Source organism: Notolepis coatsorum, assembly GCF_963971535.1.
Source record: "Notolepis coatsorum genome assembly, chromosome: 18".
NCBI lineage: Eukaryota > Metazoa > Chordata > Actinopteri > Aulopiformes > Paralepididae > Notolepis > Notolepis coatsorum.
In genome coordinates this window covers 80992150-81006315 of record NC_140182.1, presented here as the reverse complement: position 1 = coordinate 81006315, position 14166 = coordinate 80992150, and the positions used below count along the sequence as shown (strand labels likewise).

The window sequence follows — 14166 nt, the reverse complement described above, 5'->3', positions numbered from 1 at the left end:
TAACCTAACACATAATGAAGACCATGGAGAGGTTAGTCCGATTAAACCCCACCTGGACCCACTCCAGTCCGCCTACCAACCCTGACTGGGGGTAGAGGATGCAGTCATCTACCTGCGGAACCGAGCCTACACTCACCTAGGCTGGACAAGATATGCCTCCTAAAGTGTCTAAATGGAAGTACAGGCTACAAGCGATTTCCGGTTCAGACAAAACAATTATAGAAACGTGTGAAGTGCACAATATTTCCTCGTTTAAGCCACTGCAATGGCTTTGCCTGAAGAATTTACTACATGACCAGGACGTTCTAGCTCGTTTGCCGACAGGATTCGGCAAATTGGTTGGTCCGTTCGGAGGCTGCGTCCAGGGGAAGTACATAAACCGGAAATTATACCCCATAGACACTTTTAGAGGCCCCCCTGGTGTCCTGGGTTATTGACCATCTGACGGGTAGACCACAGTACGTGCGCCTACAAAGCTGTCTGTCAGACAGACTGGTCAGCAACACCGGGGCCCCGCAGGGGACAGTCCTCTCCCCCCTCCTCTTCACCGTCTACACCAACGACTTCCACTATCGGTCAGAGTCCTGCCACCTCCAGAAGTTTTCTGATGACTCTGCGATAGTGGGATGGTGATGAGGAGGAATACCGGGCACTGGTGGTGGACTTTGTCACATGGTGCGATAAAAACCACCTGCAGCTAAATGTGACGAAGACCAGGGAACTGGTTGTGGATCTGGGGAGGAGGAGGAGTGCATCTGTGACCCCGTTTCCATCAGGGGAGTCAATGTGGACACGGAGAGGAGGAGCCTTGCTAAGCTCCATGCCATCAAGGACAACCCCTCCCACCCACTACACACAGACTTGGCTGACAGAAGGAGCACGTTCAGTGCTAGACTAACACTCCCAAGGTGTAGCACTGAACAGCACAGGAAGTCTTTCATTCCGACAGCCATCAGATTTTACAATGCATCACTGTGCCTCACTGCATCACTGAGCACAGGGTGACAGTACTATCTTCCTGGACTTTTAATACCGACATGGTACAAATGTACACTTACTGTATATTTCTGTATATTTTATATGTAACTTAGGAAATGTATATCCTTATTTGTATTCTTAGGCTTATTGTTATTCTTATTTGTGATTTGTGTTTGTCTACCTAAATGTTTACTGCGAGCGAATAGTACCAAATTTCCCTCGGGATGAATAAAGTATTTCTATTCTATTTGATTCTATGTGGAGTAGGGATGCACCGATATGAAAATTTGCCACCGATACCGATTGTTCAACTAACACAATCGGCCGATACCGATACCGATATTTGTGGCAAAATATTTCGTTTAAATATTTTTTAAATATTAACTTTTTTTGTAATATTTCTTTTTTTGTAATTTTTTTTTTCTTTTATGAAACTACTGTATATTTGTCTTACAAATTGTGCTCACCGATATGAACATAGGCCTCTTTACTTACTTAAAAAAAAGGAAACATCAAGAAATAGCACTATCTCTCTCCCAGTATGTTCTGCAGGGCTGCAGCTAGATACTAGTTCTCCCAGCATGGTCTACCTGCTGGGCTGCAGCGAGATACTATTGTCTCAACCAATGACATTTTGATTGACAGTCGATTCTGCCAATTACGTCACACACCGCTTGCACCCGCCTCTGCTGTTACCACCAATCGGCAAGCGTGTTGCATTTTTTACTCCTGCTTTTGTCCGCCATTGATTTTGACGACAGAGGTTTTCTAGAACAACAACACGGCGCGGCGCGCGGCCGACGTTTAGCTTTTAGCTTCGCAGGATGACTTAAATGAGGCATAATGATTTTACTGCAACTAATGTTATAATAAAACAAAGCCTTTCTATACATGTGTCTGATTGAAAACGTTATTAACAGATTGCAGAATGGGTAAAACTCAGGGCTCTGTGAGCAACGGAAGGAACTGAGCTAGTATGAACGCTTGCTACGTTCGGGTAAATAATATGCTGATGTTATGAACGTGTAACACTAACTATATAATGTTAATGCCACAAAATGAATGCCTTGTTAATCATAAGTAGTAACTTTGATGCAGTAGCTTGTGTGTGTGTGGGCCGGGGGCGGCGTTGTGCAGGTAGGTCGCGAGTGAACTTTTTTTTGTCTTGACGCTACACAAATTGATGGATATTTATCGGCTACTGCCATCGGCACATTCGAGCTTATCGGCCGATAGGCCGATTGCAGTCAACAAGGCACTTATCGGCCGATACCGATACCCGACCGATACATCGGTGCACCCCTAATGTGGAGGAATCCCTTCCGTTTGTCCCAACAATTGCTTCAATCTCACACCTTGGTGAGAGTTTAGGGGCTCATTTGCCTCCACCCACCTCTACTCTGCAAGAGTGTACTTCTCTTCCTCAGGCCCTGGTTACACTTACAACATTTCATTTTAGAATTATTTAGTTTGCATGTCCAAGTTAAAAGGCAACGCCGTTTTGGCAGGCATTTTCGTTTTCCTAGCGGCAACACTCAAAGGGGGTTTTCATTTTCTAAAAATGTTCAGTGTCTCCCAGGTGGCCAGGATGGAAACACTCCTCTCAGCCGAAGCTCACTTAAGGCTGCGGTTACATTAGGGCCAGTTTCGTTTTCAGTTTTCAGTTTCAGTTTCGTTTTTCAGAACGCTACATAATGGCAGGCAAGTTAGACATCGTTTTGCCTCCTGAGCAGCAGTAGGTGGCGATGTAGTTCAAACATGAAGGCCATTTTCAACCAATCAGAAAGGTTGAATGTGCCACTACACTTCCTGCTAAAAAACAACAATACACCATCTTTAAATACCTCGCGTGAGCCATTTAGCCAACGTAGCATTTATTTTTCAGCAAAGAAAGTGCAATAAAAGTGCAATAGTAAAAATAGTAACGCTAGTAGAAATGGATGAAAACTTTATTTAACAGATTGCAGAATGGGTACAATACAATACGGCTCAATACAAACAATTCTTAAGGGAATGCAGACTGTTGTAGTTTGGAGTACTGGGTTCCTTATAACAATAACTTGACAACACGTTGGTAGCGGCAGCTACTTGGGACAGCTCTGCTGTAAACACTGGAAATAACCGTGCAGGTCTCTACTGCGCATGGGCATTGGGCAGAACGGCTCCGTATCGCACAAATTACATGGCACCATTGTCGGCGAGTTTCCAAAACAAAAACACCTTTTGAGCGTTGCCACTAGGAAAACGCGTTTTCCTGCCAAAACTGGGTTTCTTTTTAACTTGGACATGCAAACGTAATCATTCGAAAATAGAACGTTGCTGTTTTACCCCAGTGTAACCATGGCCTTAACCTACATGTACTTTGTACTACGTGTGTTTTACCATTAAACCTATATTGATCATGAAGATCAGTCTACGACCATAATCAATGAGTCCGGTTCCACCACACATGTGATACTTATCTAATACCATTATTGAATATATGATGACCCTGATTATAAAACACTCCCCAAATCAAAAACATTTCCAAATATTTTTATAATAAAGATTTAAGCTAGCTGTTGGATGATCCACTGGCTAACCCAGTAGGTTTCAGAGTGTTGAAAGTAAGGCCAAGTTAACCAAGGTTAGGACTAATATAACTCATGGTGATCAGTGAGGCTGCGGACAGTCACGGGTAGCCTTCGGGAGAGGTGTTAGTTGGACAATGCCTAGGCTACCAGTCACTGTCCGCTTCCATTTATTGTGCTAAACTAGGCTAACGTGCAGCCAGATTGCTTTCTACTGAACGCACAGAGAGGAAACTGGTATCCATCTTCTTGTCTCTGTGACGTCCCTCACTTTACCTGCAAATGGAGAGTCTGTTGACTCAAAGAGCATGGTGGAGTGGGTAGGTCGTTAGCCCAATTTGAATCACCTGTGCAGTGCAGGGAGCTGCCTGCACACAGTATTTATGTTTCCCCCGTCTAATCCCCTCTGTCTGCTTTTCCCATCTCCCAGGACAGGTTGTACCAACACCATCACCAACGTTGGATCCTTTGATAATTCTGATACACATATTTTTTGTTATTCTATTATTCTTTGTTTAGATAGGATTAAATCAATTATTTTGTTAAATTGTTATCACGTGTGGACTCCCTATTTGTCATAAATCACCTGTTTGTGACATCTCTCTTTGGAGAAGACGATAAGCTAATTTCCCATACCGGGCTCAGTTTTTAAGCTATGCCAGTGATATCATGTAAATTTTGAGATTGGAAGAAATCCATTGATACCAAAGATGTCATCCTAGCTTACTGGGTGAGTGTGAATATATAGTAAGATAAGATAAGATAAGATATATTCCTTTATTGATCCCCTTGGGGAAATTCAGGCGGCATAGCAGCATGGGGGAGGAGAGGTACAGGTATGGGCAGGGCAATATATGAGACATAAATATAGGCAATAAAGTTAAATCTAAATATAAAAGAGAAATAAACAGTGTAAACAATAATCAACTCTGAATATACACATGACTGTGCAGGTTTTGGAGGTAGTAAATTAGACACGTCTAATATTCAGGATAACAATTACTATCATTAAATGAATACCTGCTCTAAAATACAGCTTTGCGTGGAACATACTGTAGTTTGACTGTGGTCTTCCCATGTAAATGCAAATACGAGCGGAGCCATGGCAGGTGCGGTTAGCATTACACCCAATGAAATCATTTGATTAAACCGCATGATCAAAATACACATTAGCTAATGTTATTTGACCCGACAACGACAATAAGGCCAAGGAAGCAGCCAGCTGAACAGGACAGATGGCCACAAAACAAAGGCACGGGGAAGCATGGGTTCTCCTTGAAGAGCCAAAGAAATGGAAGGGTGCTCTGCGGTTTCCTGATATGATAAAACCCTGGCTTTGATCTCCACTTGCCAGCACAGCAGCAGGGGGTGGACTGCTCAGCCTGGTGGAGTACGTCCACAGAGATGTGGATAAAGTGAGCCGATACCTTCGAGTCATGTCTGCAATTGATGTCGATTTTTCTTGAGCTGGGTGAATATGAACAACATTGAGTTGTGCTTCAGGAAGGGAACTTTTCTTTTTGTAGCAGATTTTATTGGTCGAGCTCAGGAGAGAAGGCGGAATATTTTTTATTTAATTTTTTTTATCCACTTTTTCTCCTGTTTTTCTCCCATCCCAATTTAGTCGTTATGCCAATTCCCCCCTCCCCTTCCTGGTCGTTGCTCGCATGTGCCCCCCACTGGTCGGTCTAGGGAGCCCTGAAGTCTATCAGATGCTTCCTCCGAGACATAGGAGACAGCCAGCAGCATCTTTTCACCTGCCAGCGCGGACTCTCATTGGTGAGGTGTAACGTGTGGGAGGTCACACTACCCTCACCATCTCCCTCCCTCGCTGTGCAGGCGCCCTGACCGACCTGTAGGAGTCGCTGTTTACAACGACCAGAATACCACCCCACCGGCTTCTCTCCCGCTGACTCTGCCAATAGGGAGGTGTAGTCTGACATCACTGGTTGTTCCACCCGACAGGGATTTATCATTGGGGAAATGGATTATCGGCTATTGTAACAATTCTGCCGCATGAACATTGGCAAGCTTTCCATTTTTGCACAAAATGAGTTCCCTTCTACCACTAACATTATTGTTTAAGCTTTTTTAAGGTAGTTATAAGGTTTTTAATGTCGTAAAAAAAAGAACTACATTTACAAGTAGGCAGCCTGTTGTTAAGTAGGCAGCTGTCGCCTACCTCACGTCACGGCAAGCTGATACATAGCTTAGAACAAGAACATTAGGTAAAGCAACATGTCTTTCAAAACGTCCAACAACAACTGCTCCGAGCAGCACAGGAAAGCAAGTTGTTCCTGCGTGTGGTTGATTAGAGGCCACACTGATGCCAGCGTCATCTAAAGTAGCTAATGACGCCTCCTTTTTTGACTACGCTACTGAGCGGGTCAACATGCTGCACACAAAGCACCAGCCACTACAGCATTTGTTTTACAGATACAGGCTTAGTGCTTTACACACAAGTATACACATTAGACCATAGGTGTAGGTTTATGGGGGGGTTGCAGGGGACATGTCCCCCTCAATATTGAGAAGAGGTAAATTTGTCTCCCTCAAAAAAATATAGGTAATAGGAAAGACAACCCCCTCCCCAAAAGAGGTATAAAAGATAAGGGGGTCAAATCATTTATATCCTTCTTACCTCCAACTAGATATTAACCAACCATTTCAGAGCCGTACCTGAATGTTGTCTTTTCCTCCAAGACATTTCCACCATAAATTGATGCAGAAAAGGCACAAATTGGTGCAAAAAGTACACCAGAATGCAGGAAGTGAAGTGTACAACAACCGTCAGACTGTCAATGTTGAAACCAAATCTACACCCTTCCATTAGACAGAAACATACAGGTAAGCTAATTAAAAAGGGTGACATTATAATTAAGAATTAACAATAAGTCAGTGGTAACTTAAGCCTTTGTTTCACTGCAATAGTCATGTTTTAAGATGAACTAACATGTCTGTATTGGTGCATAACAGTCAGCCACTGTTTTCACCCTGGCTGTTAGCAAATGCTCTTATCCAGAGTGAAGGCTCTGTAAGTATATTGGTCTCCGACGGGGAGGCGCAACAAACACTGGTATTTGTACGTTTTTAAGGCCCTTATTGGCAGGGGTGCAGTCGTGGACACACGCGGTTACACGGCGTGTTATTAGTAGTCACTCAGGGCAGAAATGCGCGCAATGATAAGTACCCGGCCGTTGTAGAAAGCTACCCCGCCGGCGGCCGGCACTTGTCACCTAGACTTTGCATAATAATAGGAACCTACGAGAAGGTGGGGGGCTGCTTGATCTCCATTGTTATGCATAATAATCATCTGTTCTGTGCGCAACTGAGGGAACATGTATGCGCGTGCGCGGGAGCGCGGCGTGTAACCAGTTCCCATATTACGACTGCACCACTGCTTATTGGTAAGCTTCCCCTTATACTACATCATTATTGGAATGGAATTTTGGAACCTATGGAACTGTTCTAGTGACTGGCTGGTCCTTAACACATTGGCTGCCACGCTGTTTCCGGGATATGGCTATGCGCTGCCAAATATACAATATACAAAACTAAAGTGCAAAATACAAACAAAATGAAAAATGCAAAAATCTAATAAAATCAAATGTATTTGTAAAGCCCGAAATCACAAGGTAATGCCCCCATGGGCTGTACAAGTGTTCTTGAACAAGTCAAGAAGAAACATCACAATAAATCAAGAACAAAAAAAACACCATGAAATCCAAATATGCGACTTTCCCCAATGAAGATGAGGAACAACTCACTAAAAACCTAGCAATAGGAAAAAAGCACCACAGGCGATGTGGAGGGCAGAAAGCTCAGATGGGCAGTTCAGAGGGGGACCCCCCCACAGGCGATGTGGAAGACAGAAACCTCAGATGGGCTGTTCAAAGTTGATCCCCCAACTGGATGTGATAATATAGTGTTGCTATGTACGTATGTACGTATGATAGATGGGTGGAGAGTAAAACAGGCAAATAGTTGGTATGTGCCACGCATTAAACCAATGGAGTCCGTCACCTTGTTTGCAGGGCTATAACTATATTCTATATTATAGCTATGGATGCAATACTATGGCCCATTTGACAAGAGTATCTATCGTTCAATATGTGAAAAAGAAATAATTTTTCCATCCATACATTCCCGTTTTATACCGTGGTAAATATAAGTATGGTTTTAGAGCGGTTTAAGGTAATTCCTGGGAGGCTAGTAATAGCCCGCAACGTGTATAATATAGGGCTGTCTTAAATACTTCGAAGCTTCGTTCGATGGGCATGGGATTCGAATATGAAAATAAAATTCGATTATTTTCTTTTGCTAAATCAACTCTGCCTCCCTTTGTTAACGACAGGTTATGTATATAACCTAGTTATATAAGTACTGGCTAAGCGTCCCGCTCTTAAGCCATACCGAGATACACCTCATCCCATGCACCCACCGCACTCCAACGAATAAAACCAAAATACACCCCTCACCTGCCAGGCCCCGCCCCTAGTAGTGTTGTCAAAAATATTGAAGTATCGATACATATAGATACTGAATATTTAAAATGGTTTCGATACTCATTTCCCGAAATACCGATACTTTCTGCAGTATTGGTACCAGCTGGCGAGTGTTCTACCGCAAGTTGTTGACACGCTGTTCAGAGCACGCTTGCCCCTCCGGCTCCTCCAGCCCTCCCCCTCACAGAGTCACAGAGCCGTCTTCAGTTTGTAAACAATTTTTTTTGCTGAAGATGGCAAATGCAGAGCCTCCGCAACTTGTGCTTGTGGATAAAGAAAACAGCAGAAGTGCTGTTTGGAGGTACTTCGGGTTTGAAGTAAACAACGAAGGACAAAATGCACCAATGCTATTTGCAAGCAGTGTTACAGAGCAGTGGCCAACGCGGATCTCTCCATAAAGAAATGAAAGAGGTTCGTGACAGCTGCTCTTTCAACATCACTGTGACTGAAGCATTAAACCATTAACTCTAGTTTAATACATGATACGTTGTCTACTGATGGCGCATAATATCAACAGATGAGCTGGACATGCTTCTAAGCTCCTTACCGGAAGATGGTACCCCGCTCCTTCTATTGGGCGACTTCAACCTGCCTGACTCATCTCAGTCGGTCCCAGTGGTCTCCCTCCTACAACAATTTGACCTGACTCCCACTGCCATGCCTCCCACCCACAAAGCAGGCAACTCCTTGGATCTCATATTTTCCCGTAACTCCAGCATCATTAACACCACGGTAACTCCCCTACATGTATCTGACCATTCCTTCATATCCTTCTCACTAACTCTCATGCTTAACCAAAAAGTCTTCACCCCAACTCAAACCGTCTCACTCAGACGCAACCTGCCCTCCCTATCCCCCTCCACCCTCTCCTCTGACATAATATCCGCTCTACCTTTGAGTGACACCTTCTCTGCTCTCCCCACAGAGATGGCAACCTCCACCCTCCTCTCAGCCCTTGCAACCTCCTTCGACAAGCTCTGTCCCCTCGTTGAGAAACCTGCCCGCCGTTCCCCACCCAGTCCATGGCTGACGGATGCAGTGAGAGAACAAAGACAGGTCCTGAGAGCGGCTGAGAGGAAGTATAGAAAGTCACGCCTCACTGCTGACATCGACACATATCACAACCTCTTGTTAACATTCTCCAAAACCATTACTAATGCCAAAGCTTCTTTCTTTCACCATAGGATCGAGGCCTCTGCCAAGAATTCGCAAACTGCATGCTACCATGTCCTCCCTCCTCACTCCCCCCCCACCTCCTCCTCCCTCATCTTTTTCTGCCGAAGATTTTGCGATCTTCTTTGAGGAAAAAGTGGAGAACATCCGCAGCTCCTTCTCCCAACCCCCACCCATTCCAAACGCTGAATCGAGAACCTCATCCTTCACTCTGTCATCTTTCTCTCCCATTACAGAAGCCGAGACCCTGACACTGGTAACGTCGAACCGTCCGACTACATGCCAGCTGGACCAGCTACCCTCCCCACTCCTCCAGACCATAGCACCGGACATCCTCCCATTCCTAACTGCAACCATCAACTCCTCACTCAACTCGGGGGTGGTCCCCACCTCCCTAAAACAAGCCAGAGTCACGCCCCTCATAAAAAAACCAACCCTGAACCCCACCGTCATAGCCAACTATCGTCCTGTCTCTCTTCTCTCCTTCCTTTTTAAAACACTTGAACGTGCTGTATCCAACCAACTTACTGCTTATCTCTTACAGAATGACCTCCTAGACCCCAATCAGTCTGGCTTCCGGACTGGCCACTCCACAGAAACGGCCCTCATTGCGGTCACAGAGGCACTTCACTTAGCAAAAGCGAAAGGCCTCTCCACTGTCCTGATTCTCCTAGATCTATCTGCAGCCTTCGACAGTCAACCATCAGATCCTCCTCGCGGCCCTCGCAGGAATGGGAGTGGCTGGATCTGCGCTGACATGGCTGACATCATACCTCAATGACCGCTCCTACCAAGTGTCATGGAGAGGGACTCTGTCGGCCACCCGCCCCCTCCGGACGGGTGTCCCCCAGGGCTCGGTCCTAGGACCCCTTCTCTTCTCCCTCTACACTAAATAACTGGGTAACATTATCACGTCTCATGGCTTCTCATATCATTGTTATGCCGATGATACTCAACTCTTCCTCTCCTTCCCTCCCTCAGATATCCACGTCTCTGAGCGGATCTCGGCCTGTCTGTCCGACATCTCCGCCTGGATGACGACAAACCACCTCAAACTGAACCTAAGCGAAACAGAATTGCTCCACCTGCCGGCCAAATCCTCCCCCCTGACCGACCTCTCCATCACAGTCGAGAATGCAGCTGTGACCGTGTCCCCGACCGCCAAGAACCTTGGTGTTGTCCTCGACGACCAGTTGAACTTCTCTGCTCACATCGCAGCGACAACCAGAACCTGCAGATTCTTCCTGAGCAACGTCAGAAGGATACGCCCATTCCTGACAAAAGAAGCCACCCAACTCCTCGTCCAATCAACAGTCATCTCCCGCCTCGACTACTGCAACGCACTTCTAGCTGGCCTCCCGGCCACTGCCACCAAGCCTCTTCAACTCATTCAAAACGCAGCGGCCCGCCTGATCTCAAACCTACCGAAGTCGGCCCATGTCACCCCACTTCTTAGGGACCTGCACTGGCTCCCCATTGCTGCACGTATCCGCTTCAAGGCCCTCGACCTAGCATACCGTGCGGCAAAGGGAACCGCTCCCGCCTACCTCCGGTCAATGGTCTCTAACTACACACCCTCAAGACCCCTATGTTCTGCATCTTCTGGCCGCCTCAGATCTACTCCTATCCAAGCTCCCGGAGGGTCATCAAAGAGAAGCCGCCTATTCTCAGTCCTTGCCCCACAATGGTGGAATGAACTACCCATCCCAGTTAGGACAGCCGAATCCCGTCCAATCTTTCGCCGTCGACTAAAGACTCACTTCTTCAACCATTATCTGAAATGATAAAAAAAAATAAAAAATCTAACCCCGACTAACCTTACTGTCATGCACTTGTCCTAATAAACTAACCTACACTGTAACACGCAACACTTTGATGAACATTGTTACTCAGCTGATAGAGTTATACCCTTCTTGCTGTCTTGTCGCACAGAACTTGTAAGTCGCTTTGGATAAAAGCGTCAGCTAAATGACTAAATGTAAATGTAAATGTAACAGCTGATTCGTTGTTAGTTAGTAACCTTACAGCTTTCAGCTAACGTTAGCTACTGCTAGCCTTTAGCTCCGTTAGCTTAGCTGGCCACTTTTATAATTACTGCATGGAAACGGAGTAACGTTAACGTTTAAACGTTATGTCGAGGTCATACAATACTACAGTCGACATAAGGTTAACGTTACCCCGTTTCCATGAAGTGTTTAAATAGCAGCAATCTTGTTGAAAATGTAACGTTACTAAAATGCTTAATGCTCCGAGCATAGCCCCTCTCTCTCTCTCTCTCTCTCTCTCTCTCGTTATCTTTAAATAAAAATCGAAACTGTTACTAACTGTAATACAAACTGTTACAAAGGATCAGATTAAACCGAATATATATATTTATTGATTGATATATATTGCATAGTATTTGTATATCGTTTGATATCCCTTGTATATTCCTTGTACATATACATGGAATATCCCTTTAGCCCAGACCATAATATTTCATTCTCCTATTGGACAGCGGTCCACCGGCGCCAGGGACCAGCCTCCTGAGTCAGGTTCAAAGTCACCGTCAAGACATGTCTGGACATGCCCGGCCTTGCCCAGGGCTACGCGACAGAAATGAGATTGGCACTAGTTTGTTCACCGTGCGTATAAATACGGCGCAGGTGAATACAGAAGCACTTAGTCTTAGTCTTACTTAGTCAGAAGTCAAGAGTTACCCAATAAGTTGAAGCCTCACCCACGATACTCCGTGCGGTGAAGTATGGCCTGTTTGGCCCCAGAATGGAGCATTGAGACCGCGTGCGAATTAATAGCTGAATTGTCAGAGTTTGGCGCTATACCGTCGAGTGAGACATATTTCTATTAAGTCAGTAATAGTCTATTGGTGTATAGTGTATCGTGCGGCTAAAGTTCTACAGTGACCAGCATCCCCAACGCTTCCTCGTATTAGTTAGAGTTCTTATCCAGGCTGGGCTGCTTTCATGGCGCTTTCACCCGAGGAGACCTAGACGAGAACCGTGTGGACATGTACACTGGATTAATCTACCCGACGACTACATAGCCCTTTGCGGCTGGAATATATTTGCTTTGGTCCTGTGATTTATGGAGCGGAGAATCGCCGACGCCTGCACGTGTTGGATTTACCCCGCTAGGAGCCAAGTCGAGTCGGCGCCTCAGAGAGCCTGAGGCCGGCTAGCTTTCTTCACTGTGGAGCTACAGTCTACGGAGAACAGCTGTATTCGTCTGTGGATCAAGAGGCTATTGCACCGTCTCCTGTACCTGGAGTCTCCTTAGTCATCGTTGACCAGACTCTCTACTACCGACAGATCTTCTACCCCTGCTGGCTTACAACCAGGGGGACCCTTCCAGTATCTCCCGCTATATTACTAGTGTACCATAGATATAATTCCCTAAGATTCAGGTTGTATAATTACCTCCTGCGTAACCAGAGAATGGACATTCATTGTTGATTTGCCTACGCACATTCCTTTGCCTTACAAGTGCATTCAAAGTATAATCGAGAAGTATTATGTACCTTTTGCTGCAATAAATACTTAAAGACAACTTTGTGTAGAACCGGTTCATTGTGGGAAGTGTTCATTATATTTAGATATCATGTACTGTATGGCCAGTAATTAAAGTACATAAAGCGGTAGTGGTTTAATGATACCATACTTATCAATACAGTCAGGGAATTGTACCCCTCAGTTACACAAACAGTTCAGTTCGTCAGGTACATGCAACACAGATTACAGTGTTTAAATCTGTCTGCTTGAGAAAATACCATGTTCTGCATCTGCAATTAAAATGATTGAAGTGAGATGAATTTTTTTTTTTAAATGTGTGATCTAAAGATAAACAATGGGTTTTAAGTGTTATATTTATCTTCTTTTATAGTACCAGAGAGAAGCTGAGGAGAATCAACCAGCAACAAAAGCTAAATTAGTTAAAAAAAATATATATATATATATTTTTTTTTCTCTTTTTTTTTTGGTATCGAAATGGTATAGAAGTATCGATACTTTTCAAGGTATCGTATCGAAGTCGAAATTCCAGTATCGTGACAACACTAGCCCCTAGTGGCGTGCTACATAGGACTGGGCATGGCCACCACTCACTCTTCCTCGGAAAAAATTGTTTCCAAAGAAAAGTTTCCCCAAGGGAACTCAGGGCACGCTAAGAGCGGGACGCTTAGCCAGTACTCATATAACTAGGTTATATACATAACCTGTCGTTATATTTCGTATTGGCATCGCGTCCCGCTCTTAAGCCATACCGAGATATGGGGTCGAGCGGACGCGAGGCCCAACAGATGCACCCCCTGAGGACCCGTAAGCCCACATCAAGGGGGAAGGGGAGTCCCGTCACCCCATCCTTCCTAATGAAGAGGGGGCGCAGTCAACTCCACCCGAGTGCGATCAAGAGGGAACTAAAACCCCTTGAACACACAGCACAGGCGGAACCACGTGTGACGCAACACACTGTGGCCCATACCCACACACCCCTGCTACCCCACCAAAGGACGGGAAGCAGGAGAGGCCACAGACCTCAGAACCGCCTGGGAGACAGAACCCCCGGTCATGTCCATGAGGTAAAACCTTACGAAGGGACCCGGGGAGGACCATGAAGCTGCAGCACAGATGTCCTCCACCGAGGCCCCACCCAGCAGAGCGGCAGAGGCTGCCACCCCACGAGTGGAGTGCGCCCTGATGCCCCCAGGGGGAGCCAGCCCGGCCAACGTGTAGCAGAGGGCAATGCCCTCACACAACCAATGGGACAGGCGCTGTTTCGATAGTGCCTTACCAGCACGAGAACCGCCTTACCAGCACGAGAACCACCGTAACAGACAAAACTGATCGGTAGCCCTGAGGCCCTGAGTACGGCCTAGGTAAATCCCTAAAGCCCGGACCGGACATGACAGGTGAAGGCCCGCCTCCAACTCACTAGCGTGAGGAGGT

The 14166-nt window shown here is 45.7% G+C and overlaps 1 protein-coding gene across 2 annotated transcripts in view; it reads right to left on the bottom strand.

The window, feature by feature from the left end:
* itpr2 (inositol 1,4,5-trisphosphate receptor, type 2) overlaps positions 1–14166 on the bottom strand; it is a 286031-nt gene that overhangs the window by 237015 nt on the left and 34850 nt on the right. The window lies entirely within an intron of this gene.